Source organism: Tursiops truncatus, chromosome 6 (genome assembly GCF_011762595.2).
Source record: "Tursiops truncatus isolate mTurTru1 chromosome 6, mTurTru1.mat.Y, whole genome shotgun sequence".
NCBI lineage: Eukaryota > Metazoa > Chordata > Mammalia > Artiodactyla > Delphinidae > Tursiops > Tursiops truncatus.
Genome location: NC_047039.1, coordinates 3,182,695 through 3,197,647, shown reverse-complemented (window position 1 = coordinate 3,197,647; position 14,953 = coordinate 3,182,695). Strand labels below are relative to the sequence as shown.

The 14,953-nt window shown below is 45.5% G+C and overlaps 1 long non-coding RNA gene across 1 annotated transcript in view; it reads left to right on the top strand.

Moving 5' to 3' along the window:
- The window catches only part of LOC117312764 (uncharacterized), an 89,263-nt gene extending 74,887 nt beyond the window's left edge, over positions 1 to 14,376 (top strand). Inside the window, exon 6 of the long non-coding RNA XR_004527219.2 lies at positions 11,190 to 14,376. This is a non-coding gene — a long non-coding RNA (uncharacterized lncRNA). The remainder of the gene's footprint in view (positions 1 to 11,189) is intronic.
- Positions 14,377 to 14,953: the final 577 nt, after the last annotated feature.

Here is a 14,953-nt window from a genome sequence, read left to right as displayed (position 1 = left end):
GCTCAATAACAAAATAAACAGATAACCCAATCCAATAATGGGCAGAAGACCTAAATAGACATTTCTCCAAAGAAGATATACAGACTGCCAACAAACACATGAAAGAATGCTCAACATCATTAATCATTAGAGAAATGCAAATCAAAACTACAATGAGATATCATCTCACACCAGTCAGAATGGCCATCATCAAAAAATCTAGACACAGTAAATGCTGGAGAGGGTGTGGAGAAAAGGGAACACTCTTGCACTGCTGATGGGAATGTGAATTGGTACAGCTACTATGGAGAACAGTATGGAGATTCCTTAAAAAAACTACAAATAGAACTACCATACAACCCAGCAATCCCACTACTGGTCATATACCCTGAGAAAACCATAATTCAAAAAGAGTCATGTACGAAAATGTTCATTGCAGCTCTATTTACAATAGCCAGGACATGGAAGCAACCTAAGCGTCCATCATCGGATGAATGGGTAAAGAAGATGTGACACATATATACAATGGAATATTACTCAGCCATAAAAAGAAATGAAATTGAGTTATTTGTAGTGAAGTGGATGGACCTAGAGTCTGTCAATACAGAGTGAAGTAAGTCAGAAAGAGAAAGACAAATACTGTATGCTAGCACATATATATGGAATCTAAGAAAAAAAATGTCATGAAGAACCTAGGGGTAAGACGGGAATAAAGACACAGACCTACTAGAGAATGGACTTGAGGATATGGGGAGGGGGAAGGGTAAGCTGGGACAAAGCGAGAGCGTGGCATGGGCATATATACACTACCAAACATAAGGTAGATAGCTAGTGGGAAGCAGCCGCATAGCACAGGGAGATCAGCTCGGTGCTCTGTGACCACCTAGAGGGGTAGTATAGGGAGGGTGGGAGGGAGGGAGACGCAAGACAGAAGAGATATGGGAACATATGTATATGTATAACTGATTCACTTTGTTATAAAGCAGAAACTAACACACCATTGTAAAGCAATTATATTCCAGTAAAGATGTAAAAAAAAAAAAGGCAATGTGTTATTTTAATGCCAACCGCTATTTTAGTCAAAGACACAGAGTGAAGTTAGGGTAACTGGAAAGAGGCTTCAAAGGAAAAAGAAGGAAATCATTTTGGAACTTCTCCTCTGTAACAGGGTCAGCCCCCCTTCTGATCCTGAGCTGCAATGAACAGCAAAGCCCTTTACTCCCGTCCTCCACGCACTGATAACGTGGGTTGAACCTTTGATTTGGAGTATATGCTGCAGTAGCTATACTTTGAAAACATGGCCAGCTATTACAGAGATCCTCTACTGAGAGAAAAGTATTTATAACAACCAGACTTCACAAACAAACTTCATTTAAGTCACCACTAAGTCAAAATCTATGAGATCCAATCTGATCTGAGATTTACATTTAACATGATTATAATCAAAAAGATTATTATGCAAATTTCTAACATAAACAAGATTGGAAGAAGAATTTGTAAAAAAAAAATCTTTAAATATAAAAAAAACCAATATACTCTCATAGGTGTCATCTGTTTAATACATGAGGGCCAGCGCAATCTTTAATAAAGTTCCCAAACATTTGAGAATGTATAGCAAGTTTTTTTCTGATAGCCATAGTTAGATCATTAATTCTGATTAAATATATATTAAATAATATATAATTATATAGTGCTATATAATTATTTGTACATTAATTTTTACATGCAGACTTGCCATATGTACTACAAAGAATTTACCAGTTCTTGAAAAATTGGATAACTAAAAATATTATTTCCAGAAAACTGAACATAATTAACCTGCTTTTTCATATTTATTTATGTTTTCAATGTACCTACAGTAAAATGTCTCACGTCCAGTTCTCTGAGCTATGTAACTTACGCAGAGATTCTTCTAACCACCACAGGCAGGAAACAGCATGACTCCATCACCCCAAGGAATTCCTTCATGTTGACCCTTTGACGTCAGACCCTCTCCCCACCCCAAGCCCTGGGGACCACTGGTCTGGTCTCTACCTCTGCTGTCCTGGCTTTTTCAGAATGTCATGTAAATGGGTTCACACAGTGTGTCATCTTTTGACTCCGGCTTCCGTCACTTAGCACACTTCCTGTGAGATGCATCCGCGTTGCTGCCTGTCTTCTTCTGATGATTCTCTAAGTAGTGCTTTACAGCCCTCATACCACCGATACAACAATATTCATGTAGAAAGTGCAGCCGTAAAAGAAGAAGGAAATAATGCCATTTACAGCAATACGGATGGTCCTAGAGATGATCATACTAAGTGAAGCCAGTCAAAGACAAATACCATATCACTTATATCACTTACATGTGGAATCTAAGAAAATGATACAAATGAACTGATTTATAAAACAGAAACAGACTCACAGACGTAGAAAACAAATTTATGGTCACCAAAGGGGAAAGGGGTAGGAATAAAATAGGAGTTTGGGATTAACATATACACACTACTCCATATAAAATAGATGAACAAGGTCCTACTGCATAGCACAGAGAACTATATTCAATTTATTGATTGATTGATTGGCGGCTCAGCTTGCGGGATCTTAGTTCCCCGGCCAGGGATCAAACCAGTGCCCCTGCAATGGAAGCGCAAACAGGACCGCCAGAGAAGTCCCTTCAATATCGTATAATAATCTATCATGGAAAAGAATCTGAAAAAGAATACATATATATATATATATGTATGTATGTATAACGGAGTCACTTTGCTGTACACCTGAAATGGATACAACATTATAAATCAACTATACTTCAATTTTTTAAATTTTTAAAATAAAAATTAAAAAATAAATGAAAGTGCAGGAGATACGGTGCCGCCAGTTCAGCAGCACAGCTGAGGGATCCTCGGTGTGAACACGATCTCTGGGGCAACCAGCAGGTTTGCAGTTTGTTTCTTTCTAACAAAAGTGCCCGGTAGGAAAACCACAGTCGTTATTTGACCTATGGCTCCTCTGCCGAGCCATGGTCAAGGCTTCCCCGTTGCCCATCGACTGACACCCAAACTCCTCCTCAAACAGAATTCTCTCATTTTCTCGGTCTTATGTCCACCAGTTCCCTAAAATAATCTACTTTTCAGCCAAACTGGGCTGTTCATTCTTCCCTGATTCTTCTACACTTCTCAGCCTTGGAACATCCTGCCTCTTCATGCTTCAAGGACCAATTTCAGTGCCTTTTTTTACACACCATCTTTCCTAATTCCTCCCTTTCTTCCCTCAAGGCTGCCCCAAAGTGGACTTAATCTCCAGTTCACGTGGCATGTTTGGAACCTCTCTCAGGGCACTGTTCACACCCGGTCCCACCCCCTCCTCCCCTCCCCCTCTGCTGCTCTCCTGCCCCTACTGGGTCATCTGCTCCATCAGGGAAAGCTGTGTCTTTCTCATCTCTGGGAAACAGCACCCAGCATGGCATCGTCGACTATTATTAAGGTGACACTGAAGGGTCCTATTACAAAATAACTGCTTGGCCGTGGAAGACAGGAGAGAGAAAAGGGCAGACATCTGAAAATTGTCAGGAAAAGAAAAACTGAGAATTGTGACTCTAATGCCACTGGAAAAAATACTTTGCAGCATGTTCCTGGTAAAAGCATTATGACAGCAATTTCTGGATGAAAATTTTAAACTGGTAAAAAAGTGTAGGCCACTGGTGTTTTGTGTTTGTTTGTTTGTTTGGGGTTTTTTTGCGGTACACAGGCCTCTCACTGTTGTGGCCTCTCCCATTGTGGAGCACAGGCTCCGGACGCGCAGGCTCAGCGGCCATGGCTCACGGGCCCAGCCGCTCCGTGGCATGTGGGATCTTCCCGGACCGGGGCACGAACCCGCGTCCCCTGCATCGGCAGGCGGACTCTCAACTGCTGCGCCACCAGGGAAGCCCAGGCCACTGGTGTTTTATCTTCTATTAAATAGGAGGCTATATGTTTAAGACTCCTGGTCTCCTTAGGAGCCACACATGCCCGCCTCGTGAGACAAAAGAGTGTTCCTCACTGGAGGGACTCACAGAAGCTGGTTCTCCCAAGGATCAGAAAAGTGGGCTACACTTTCGCTTCTAAAACACCAAGTGAGCTGGTTGCCTATAACAGAGCGAGTCATGGCTCTCCCTCAGGTGGTTTATAAATACTAGATGGGCAGGAATCACATCTTAGGCTTTTTGTAACCTTGTATGGTGGCCACTGAAACGCTCCCGGTCCCAAGGTCCTCCTGGACGCCCATCCCCCATGGGTGCACACTCATACACGCCGCACACCCTGACTCCTAAAATGTTTGGGCATTTGAAGTGCAGTCCCAACCATTTCCACTTCCTGGGGTGACACCCAGCTCCTCGGGGCTGTGTCCTCCCTCCCTTCCGACAGGTGCAAGTGCTTAGCGGATATCAGCTGGCACCTGTGAGAATGGCAACAGTCATCTTACAAAATCGACGGCAGCCAGGGAGACGAGGGGACAGGGTCCTAGCTCCAGATCCGTCACTACCCGGACCCACGGCCTTGTGGAAGTCACCAGCCTGCCCGGGGCTCTGGTTTCCTTGCCTGTAAACTGACAGATGGTGTCAGGTGTGTTAGATCCATGCCTTATCCTGGCTCTCACCTTGGGGCTCTCTCAGGGTCTGAGGGGCAGGTGCTTTCATGTTTGGGCTTGACCTTCATCCCCGTCTTGCTTCCTCTCTAGACAAAGCGGAGCCCAAACATGAGGTGCTCGGCTGTCTTTTCCCCTCTCTGGCCTTTCCTGGAAATAGGAGCGCAGGAGGGCTCCAGTCTGACCGCCCCGCCGAGCCATCTTTAGAGTAAATGATAGATGGAAAGAAGAGTCTGTTTCTTTTTGTCCTGTTTTCAGTGACTTCCAAGTTAGAAAAATTGATGATAGGATGAGAGCCTCATCCATATTGAAGACACATAGCGCTCAGGAGCTGCAGATTCCAGTGTTCACAGACCCTCAGTATCTCAGCTGTTAATAGATAATAAAAATGGTCAGAGCTTGAATTTATATTCAGCAGTCCCTCTGACATGTCTGGGGCTCTACATGGATCACCATTCCCCCTTGTCCTCAAGTCTGTCCTTGGGGGTGAATGAGCCTGCTGGGAGGAGCCATTAACTCCCGAAGGTGCCTCTGGGGATCGCTGAGCCAGCTGCCGTGCTCCTGCCCCCTCCCCCCATCACCTGGGAGTCCGGGAGAGCTTTCTAGAGAGTGGGGTGGCAGGGGGCACACTGGGATGTGACCAGTCAGTGGCCCATAGACGGCCAGGGGCTACCCTGCACGCCCCACAAGCTCTCAAGCCACCACCCAAGGACTGGGTACCACTTTCCCATGTACCACTGAGTGGCTGAACTAAGCCAACACTTACTGTCCCTGGACTCAGAATCCCTGAGAAGTGTATAAGCTTAACCAGATGCATATATAGTCATCCACACACGAGAGATCTACCCTCAGTGGTTACAGGACAAAGGCTGTGTCTTCAGACCTCTAGGATCCTTTAAAAGAGAGGAAAGATAGGGTTCTGATGACATAGAAACCTTCACAAAAGAAGTTTAAATGTTTTGGTGCCAAGTGCTTTCAACACACTATCTTGTCTAGTTCTCTTAACAGTGACCTCAGTACTTCAAGGAGTTGGTCCTGTCCACGTTTTCGACCATCTCTAAAAGTCATAGGAATAATAACAGCTAACATTTGTTGAGTAGCACCTCGATTACTAAGTGCTTTGATGCATTAGTTCGTTTCATCCTGACAACAGAACTCTGAGGTCGGGGATTCTATTATTGGCCCCATTTTACAGATAGGAAAACTAAGCACAGAGAAGCCAAGTAGTTTGCTGAAGTCCACACAGCTGGCAAGGCATCCCAGCGCTCTGGTTCCAGGGCCTGTCCTCAACCACGAAGCTCCAGGATCAGTGAGAGGCAGGGAGAAGGGCTGCCAGACTTGGCAAATGCACGCACAAGACACCCAGTTCAATGTGAATTTCAGACGAACAACGAATTATTGTAAGTGCAAGTATCTCCCTTGTAATACTTGGGATATACTTTTATGAAAAGAATTATTTGTTGTTTATCCAAAATTCAAATTGGATTGAACAGCCTCTATTTTTTTTTTTTAATTTTTTTGGCTGTGCCACATGGCATGTGGGATCTTAGTTCCCCCACCAGGGATCGAACCTGCGTCCCCTGCATTGGAAGCACAGAGTCTTACCCAATGGACCGCCAGGGAAGTCCTGAACAGCCTATGCTTAAACGGGCGACCCTGTGGGGAAGGGATACCTGAGGGTTGAGCCTCAGCCTGTCTAATTCCAGAGAACCTTTTCAAATATGCTGCCATATTTGAATACATGCTTCTAAGGGCAGAATCATGTCCCAGTCCTGATGCTGGACTTTGGTCAACCGCTGGAACGAAAAGGCAAGCGGGCTTGACCCTGCATTAACAACAGAAGACAGGCATCCCAAGGCACTGTGATTGTCAGTCCTTCTTAAAATTCATTCAAACTCTGTGCCTGGTTCATAAAAACTTGAGTAAAGATGTGAGGAGACGTTTTAAAAAAAGAAAGGATAAGAAATGGGTCATTTATTTTTATATTCAGGAATGCCATTTTCTCCTAGGTACTCTGATAAGAAAAGCCAGCAATGTTCTCCAAGTACTTAAAGGAGGCCAGCTAGGAGTAGGGTTGAGAGCAGGGTCAGGAGAAAATGCAGGCAGACAGTAGACAGTAGCAAGAGGTCTTTCCCCCTCCCTCACCACCATTCCCACCCCGAGCCAGGAAGATGATCTTTCTGTGTCTGCTCGCAGCACATGTCTGAGTGTTTACTCAGAACACATGCTCAGGCTCTAGACAACTACAGGAAAAGTGTAGGAATTTTTAAAAGTCATGTGCTTAGAGCATTTTCGATGACCTCTCTCGAACATGAAATGGTGTGTGTTCATCATGATTCAGATGAATTTGTCTGTGTTCCCACAAGGCTTGACATCACCCAGGTGAGTCAGCAGAAAACCAGCATCTTTACCACATTTACTATTTGCTGACAATCACCCCAGAAATAGCTGCCCTTGAGACACTATAAAAGCTTTCCTCTCTCCCTCTTAGGGCAAAACATTTTAGGGGAAGAAGAGAATCCTGGCCAAATCCTGGTGTTCTCAATAGGGTAACAATGGACATTCTTGGCCCGTTATAAGGAAGAAGCACATTACCCAGGGCCCAGTGATCTTAACCACACTCAGACTGGCCAGTTGAATAGAATTCCATTCAAGGGCCTCCCCCTGGAGGGGGTTTCAAATCGTGGCTCCCTGACTCAATACAATACAAGACACTCGGGCTTTCTCTCTGAGCCTCAGTTTTCCCATCCCCAAACTGAAACATAACCGTGGCTTCCACACGTCGCTTCCACACGTGCAGGACAGACGGGCTGGCCCATGTGAAGTTCCCAGCACAGAGCCTGGACCGCATGACACTCCCCATGTGTTATCCGCACGGGTCATTTGACTGCATCAAAGCCCCCGCGTGCCCTCTCACTGGCTTCTCAGAAAAGCCTCCTTCTGCCGCTGGGTCAGGCCCTTTCAGCTCAACCATGTCCTCGGGGTGACGGGAGGGCTGGCAGGCGGAGCTACTATAAATTAACTCGTGGTAGGTAAACACATCTGCGATTAGACTCAGTGTCCTTAATGAATTCTCAAGCCATAGGCTCTACATTTCTTTTAAAAATCTGATGATTGGCACCGATATTTAGATATTTGAAATCTTATAGGCTAATTAGTGAAAGAAACAGTAACTTTTTTTAATGAAGTTGATTTACAATGTTGTGTTAGTTTCAGGTGTACAGCAAAGTGATTCAGTTATACATACATACACATTCTTTTTCATATTCTTTCCCATTATGGTTTACCCCAGGGTATTGAATAGAGTTCCCTGTGCTCTACAGTAGGACCTTGTTGTTTATCCATCCTATATATACTAGTTTGCATCTGCTAACCCCAAACTCCCACTCCATCCCTCCCCCAACCCCCTCCCCCTTGGCAACCACAAGTCTGTTCTCTATGTCTGTGAGTCTGTCTCGAAACAGTAACTTTTTAAAGGAAGCTTACTTCGTCCCTGAGGCTGTTTTAGAGAAAAAGGATTTAGAAAAAAAAGATTCATTTCAAAAGGAATTTTCATCTCTTTGTCCGTTCGCTGAATACTTACACTTCCTCGCACTAGTTAAATTAGACTTAGATTTTAAGGGAAAAACAATTCTCTGCCTTTCATAACACTATTTAAAATGCAAATTACTTTGCAGACAAAAAGAATTGGAATTTTTGTAGCTTAAAAAATACTTGGAATTCCGGAGTCAACATCATATAAATAGGTGTCCATCTGGCCAACCTTATGATTGCCAATTTCTTCTCTTTCAATTTTTTTCTTTCTGTTTAACAGGAATTTAAACAGCTCCCTCTTGTGGCCTAAAAAGCCATTGTCAACTCAGAGTTTGGTCAGCTTCGTAGGTCATTTTATTCACTGCACGTTTTCTTAATAAATTATATATTTGCTACAGTGGTGGGCAGGCAGCCAGGGGCTGGGATGGGTGTTGTTGCCTGTGGCTGCAGCGTGTGTGGATGGAATCAGCGTTCCAGTTCCAGGCTGGGACTCCGGCATCGCGTTCTCGCTGCTTCTAATTCAGGGGCTGTGCTTCTCGAGAATGCTTTGGGCAGAGCAGCTCACGAAGGGGATTGTTGCCTTCAGGCACCGACTGAGCTGCACGGTGCTCAGAATTCCTGATGCCCAATCTACCCATTTTCAGCTGCAAAGCTTCAGATCATAAAGGTTTAAAGGGAAGTCCCCTGAGTACATTTTCTGGTACACGCTGTGATGTCCCTGAAACTTTAATCAGTTGTTCATTCCAAAAATATTTGGGGTTGGGGGCGCGGGCTGCCTGCCGGGCACTGTACCAGATGCTGAGATGCAGTAAGCAAACCAGACACGGCCCAGTGATGCCACAGCCTAGTGAGACGACGAATCGTTGTTTAACGTGGGGCATGGCCATCACTGTCCATGTAAACGACCTATTCAGTGTAGACGGGGCGTCAGGGAAGGCGGTGTCTCTGAGAAATGGCTGAGTAGGAATCTGCCAGATGAAGAAGGAAAAATAACAGGTGCCCACGTGGAGAAGCGGGTGGAGCTTGGCTCCTGAGAGACTGGGAGCGCGTGATGGGGGGGCAGTATCAGGCCGAAGCCAGGTGCTTTGTGACCATGGGTGGACACATTCTCAGCTGAGAATGATTCCCAGAGGGACTTGCAGGAGGCTGAGAGTGGCCAGCACTCCTGGGGGCGAGGGGGGAGATGGGGCAGCATCCTGATGTACTGTGGTCTCTTTGAAAGGCCATGCTGGCTGCCTGAGCAGACAGGACAGGAGGGGAGTGGGGATGGAAGTGAGGACACTCCCCAAGGACCATGCAACATCCAGGCAGGATGGCCGGGGCCTGGGTGGTGTGTGCGGAGAGGGCAGGGGGCGCAGGTTTTAGATCTACTTGAAGATCACATCGATAGGATTTGATGATGAAACCAAAGAAGGTGCGGAGGGGAGGTTTAAAATGACCCACACACAGCAAAGACAGGGAATCACCCACAACTATGCACCACAGAAATAGGGATGAACCTCACACCCAAGGTTGAATGAAAGAGCCCGAAGACAAGCAGACACAGAAGACACCTCCAGGCAGCTCCCACCTCCTCCTGTCTCTGAAGCTGCTGGGTGCCCTGCACCACCTGTCTGGTGGCATCTTACAACCCTAAGGTCATCTGCCTTCCAAAATCACACCCAGGAGAACCCACATGGAAAAATCAAAGCCCAAGGTTTGAACAGTAAGAGACGACAGACCCGTGAAGAGATTTCTGTGGAACTCCTTGGAGGTTCCAGGAGCTATTCAGATCAGGACACAAATGGAACATCCTTTCTGAGCATTATATTCAATGCAGCATAATCTGAACGTTCTGACTACAGATTGAGGGAAGTGAAAACCAGAATTCATACATTCTTCTGTAAAGATTGACATGCTCGGTGTGAATATAAGATAGGAGACCCTCCGTGTGCCATGCAAACGGCGAGAAATATTACTTTAAATTTGCTGCTTGTTCTATGCCCTTTGTATCACACATCTTTTAGCTGCTGGTATTGGAATCAAAATAGATTTTCTGGCCCCAAAGTAGAAAGTTTCTCCTAGTCAGGAAAACAAGTGCCAGCCTTTTGGATTGCCTGAAAGCTAGAATTAGTTTGAATAAGGAGCCTAAGTCTTTCAGCTGAGGAAGCGTCTTTGAATGTGGGAGGTCGTCTGAGGACAGCATCCGAGAATTTCCTCTACAAGTATCTGGCAAGAAGCTGGGAGAAAACCAACAGGAAACAAAGTCTGACCCAGGGAGCTGGTGTGCACTGTGGTGGCTAAATTTGGTGATTCCCTTTGTCGACGAAAAATCAAATAACAATCAAGCTAAGAAGAAAGAAAAGAGAATTTTATTCGAGCCAAACTGAGGATTATAACCTGGGAAACAGATTCTCAGAAGCTCTGAGAACTGCTCCATTGATCAGGAATTAAAGATGCAGTTTTATACATTTTTGAGACAAAGAAATTATGTATCATGTTGACAGGTTAGCATTGTATCCATAGTTCAATCAACAAAGGTTTTTTTTCCTTTTTTTCAATTATGCATGTACAGACAAGCCTTTGGTCAATGCCGCCCCTGGTACCCTTGTATGAGATGAAAAAGAAACACAGTAATCATAGAATTACAATATTACAGTGCTGGCCGCTGAAGAAAGGGGCCAACTTTTCCCCACAGGTCGATTTCATCCTCCTGCTTTGAGGAGGTCTGGTTAATGTATAATGGAGATGCACATCGCAGTTTGGGAAAAGCCTGCCCACAGGGGGCATGTCAATTGTCTTCTTTTTTCTTCTTTCTGTCTTAGTTTGATTGTCCTGCCACAGAATATCAATGGTTTTCCTCATCACCTTCGAAGGTAAACGAGAGGGTAGTGTTTAAGCAGAATTGTTTTATTTGTTCTGACAGTTCCCACGCTGAGTCATGAACTTTATCACCTCAGTCCCACAAAGGCGAAAAACGATCTTTGTTAGGGCAGGAGAGCAATGGTCCTCCGTCTGCCTTAGATGCGGTGTCACATTGACCATTTTCAGATTTTGATGCCTTTGTTTCATTCTTCAATATTTATTCTCAGGGAAAAGAGAAAAGCAAGACTGTAAATCCTCAAAGAGCAGACCGGAAGACTTCACAAGTCGGAGAGAGAAAACCATGCCATGACCCCATTTTACTACAGAGCATGAACCACCACGGGCTTGAAACTGCACCTGCTGGCTTTACAGCGGGAAGCAGCAAAGTGGATTGGAGAAGCAGTGGACACTGGCGGCCACCGTAATCCCCCCGCCTGCGGCTGAAGCCACCTGCACTCCCCTCCCCCATCTCCCCCCCCAGGAGTGCTGGCCACTCTCAGCCTCCTGCAAGTCCTTCTGGGAATCATTCTCAGCTGAGAAAGGCCAGCTCACTCGCTCCCTGAGGTCAGCCTGCGCCGAGACTGGTCAAGGTGGGGTGTAAAAGTTCACACGCACACGCACACAGACACACCCCGCGAAATTCGGGAAACTTTAAAAGGCGTCCGTGTCAGTGCTCCTGACGGGGTCAGCCGACGCCTTCGGCAAGACTTCGCTAGAGTCCCCCTTCACCTTTGCTCGATCATGCTTCCCTTCCTTCTGCAGACAGGCGTAAACCCGGATGAAGGTTCTACCGGCTGAACACCGCCTGCAACGTCGCAGCGACCGACCCGGCATGTTAATTCGTTTCTTTGTTTTCCTAGATCTAGGGGTGAAGGTTGGGGGTTCTGGGGTCTGACTCCTAATCATCTTTCATCTTTTTTTTTCCCTGGGGAATTTGAAGGGCTGTCAGGACAAGAGGTTCCATTTCGGAAAACATTCAGAATCCACTTCATGTGACTACGAACCAAGGCAGTCCTCAGTGTACCGATTAATCTCTGTAGCCACAAGCAATTGAGGCGTAAGATACCGCCCGCCCCCTGGAGCTCTCTCTTCCTCTCAGGACAAGAAATTTCTAGCTCTCCTCCTTCCCCCATGATTGGCCAACCCCTTTATTCTCCTTTATTAAAGAAGAGTATGTGGGACTTCCCGGGTGGCGCAGTGGTTAAGAATCCGCCTGCCGATGCAGGGGACACAGGTTTGAGCCCTGGTCCGGGATGATCCCATATGCCTCAGAGCAACTAAGCCCGTGCACCACAACTACTGAGCCTGAACACCTAGAGGCCAAGCTCTGCAACAAGAGAAGCCACCGCAACGAGAAGCCCGCGCACCGCCACGAAGAGCAGCCCCTGCTCGCTGCAACTAGAGAAAGCCCGCATGCAGCAACGAAGACCCAACGCAGCCAAAAATAAATAAAAAATTTTATAAATAAATAAATAAAACTAAAAAATGAAGAGTACGCTACCCAAAGGTATGCAGACATCAGTGAAAACATCGGGATACAGAGCTGTTCACACTTCTCCTTCTTCAGCATTTTCACAATGATAAGAATAAAAGATCTGTGGAAAGCATTTCCTTAATTAACAGCCATACATTGAACACCTCCTGTGCACTCCTGTGGTTTAGAGTTCGGGAAAGAAAAGAGACAGTCTGTCCCTCAGGAGTTTAACATCTGGTGCAGAGAATCTCAACCCTATCAAACCCAGCACTCCTTCTTAAAACAAATATTTTGTAATGCCACCATCACGATTCTGATACAAAATCCATAAGTAGTTTACCTACAGATTCAAAAACCCATTATAATGCCCTAATTGTAAAGTATAACATACATTTATAATATAAATTATAAACTATGTATTTTAGTTATAAACAAAAAGAAAGTTGTAATCTTCTTAATGTAGTTCAGTGTGTAGCTACTACAGAAATACGCAGTTGCTGTGCCTTAAAATAGCACCTGCCAATCATTGTGATAATCAGGACTTCCAGAAATTTTCTAAAATGCTACCAAGAGCTGTTCTGGCTTCCCTAAAAATCACTAATCATTTAAGAGCAGAAAAGGAAACTGTTTGCTACATATTTAAAAGGTGGTATCTACTTCTAATATTTCAAGAATCATGCTTGAGCTTATGTATTTTTATTCTAATTAGAACAAGACTAGACAAGAACAGCATTTTCAGGTAACACCCTGTTAAGGGCTCAGTGTGTCCCCACAAAATCCGTATGTTGATGCCTTAACTGCTGTAGCTCAGAATGTGACTGTGTTTGGAGACGGTGCCTTTAAAGAGGTAATTAAGTTAAAGTGAGGTCATATTACAGCTAGTGTCCTTACAAGAAGAAGATTAGGGCACAGAAAACATGGCAGAAGGACAGCCATGTGCGGACACGGTGAGAAGGCAGCCGTCTGCAAGCCAAGGAGAGAGGCTTCCAAAGAAACTCAACTGCCGACAGCTTGGTCTTGGACTTCAGCCTCCAGAATTGGAGACAGTACATTTCCGTCATTTAAGCCACTCAGCCTGGGGGATTTTGTTATGGCAGCCCTAGCAAACAAATCCACACCCCTAGGTGGGACTTGGGAGGGGACAGCAGCCCTGGGTGCCCTGCCCAGAACTGGTACAAGGAAGCAGGAAGAAAAGGAGGATGAAGAGGGAGCCCTTGAGCAGAAGCAACAGAGCAGCAGGGCTGAATAGCTTTTGTGTTGAAAGAACTGCATTGCCTGCTCGCTTAATTTAGCATTGTGTGCAGCATTTGGGAGAAGAGAGACGCGATCCTCACAGAGAAGTCTGTTAACAATCATCTCTCTGTCAACGCAGTGAAAGAGAGCAGTTGTGAGCAAAAACCCAATTCTCAATTGCATTCTCAAAATGTGGTGTATGCAGAAATGCATAAGGGCAGTTGTGCAAGTAAGTGTCTCATATGTGCATGGGTAGCAAAAGTTTGCTCCAACAAAATGGGGACAAAATGACTCTTGTTGAATAAATTAATGAGGATCCATCTGTAAAGACCTGTTTCTCATTTCTGCGTTCTGTTCTACCACACGTTCATCTCCATGCGCATGTCTGATGGTACTCAGACCCACTAGATTGCCGCTGCATCCTGTGTCTGTTCACCGTCCCTGCCGAGTCACAACAGAGCTGAGTTTACAAATGAAAAGAATTTTTTTCTTACAGTCAGCTTTCCTGTGAATCCTCACGCCTTGTTTTAGTATTACTGACACGGCAGCAATGTCTTGCCTGATGTGTAGAAAGTCCACACCAGCCACCTTGCAAGAGAAGGTGTGGAGAAGTAAGGGGAACGAAGCGGATGGGACACATCCCTCCTCATGGGGGAAATAGGACACAAACAGGAAGAGCGTGGATGCCACGTGAGCTGTACAGAGGAAATGTCTTCTCCCTGGCACTAATTTGTTTATATTTAGTAAGGCTTTACTATGTTGTGGACTTTGCTAAAATACTGCAGAAATACCAAAGAATTGTACAAGGACTCTTGTCCCCAAGAAATGATCATCTACCTGGAAAGACAGCACGAGCATAGAAAGCAGTCATCTAGAGGGCGGTTAGGGGCTGAAGTCTGAGACCCTGAGCGGGACCTGCCCTGCCTGGGGCACCCGAGGTCAGTCCTCAAGCCCGAGCCAGCTCCTTCTTTCAGTAAGAACACAGGACAGGAGCACACCCAGGTCCCTTCGTACCTACAGAGCATTGAGGTGACGCCTGTCAGAGTAAATTACATCATCAGCCAGCACAGAGCATCACTATTGCTCCGGTATTATCTCGGCCTCGTTAACGGTATTTGTGTCTGTGTATTTTATTAATTGTCTTTTATTAATGAGTAATATTGTAGGGGGGGCCAGTGGGAAGATTGAGGCAGCTTCCACGGGAAAGACCCCCCAAGCCGTGAGTAGAGGCAATGGGTAAATAGCTTCCCAGCCTGGTTTCCGGTTCCCATAGACACGACCAAA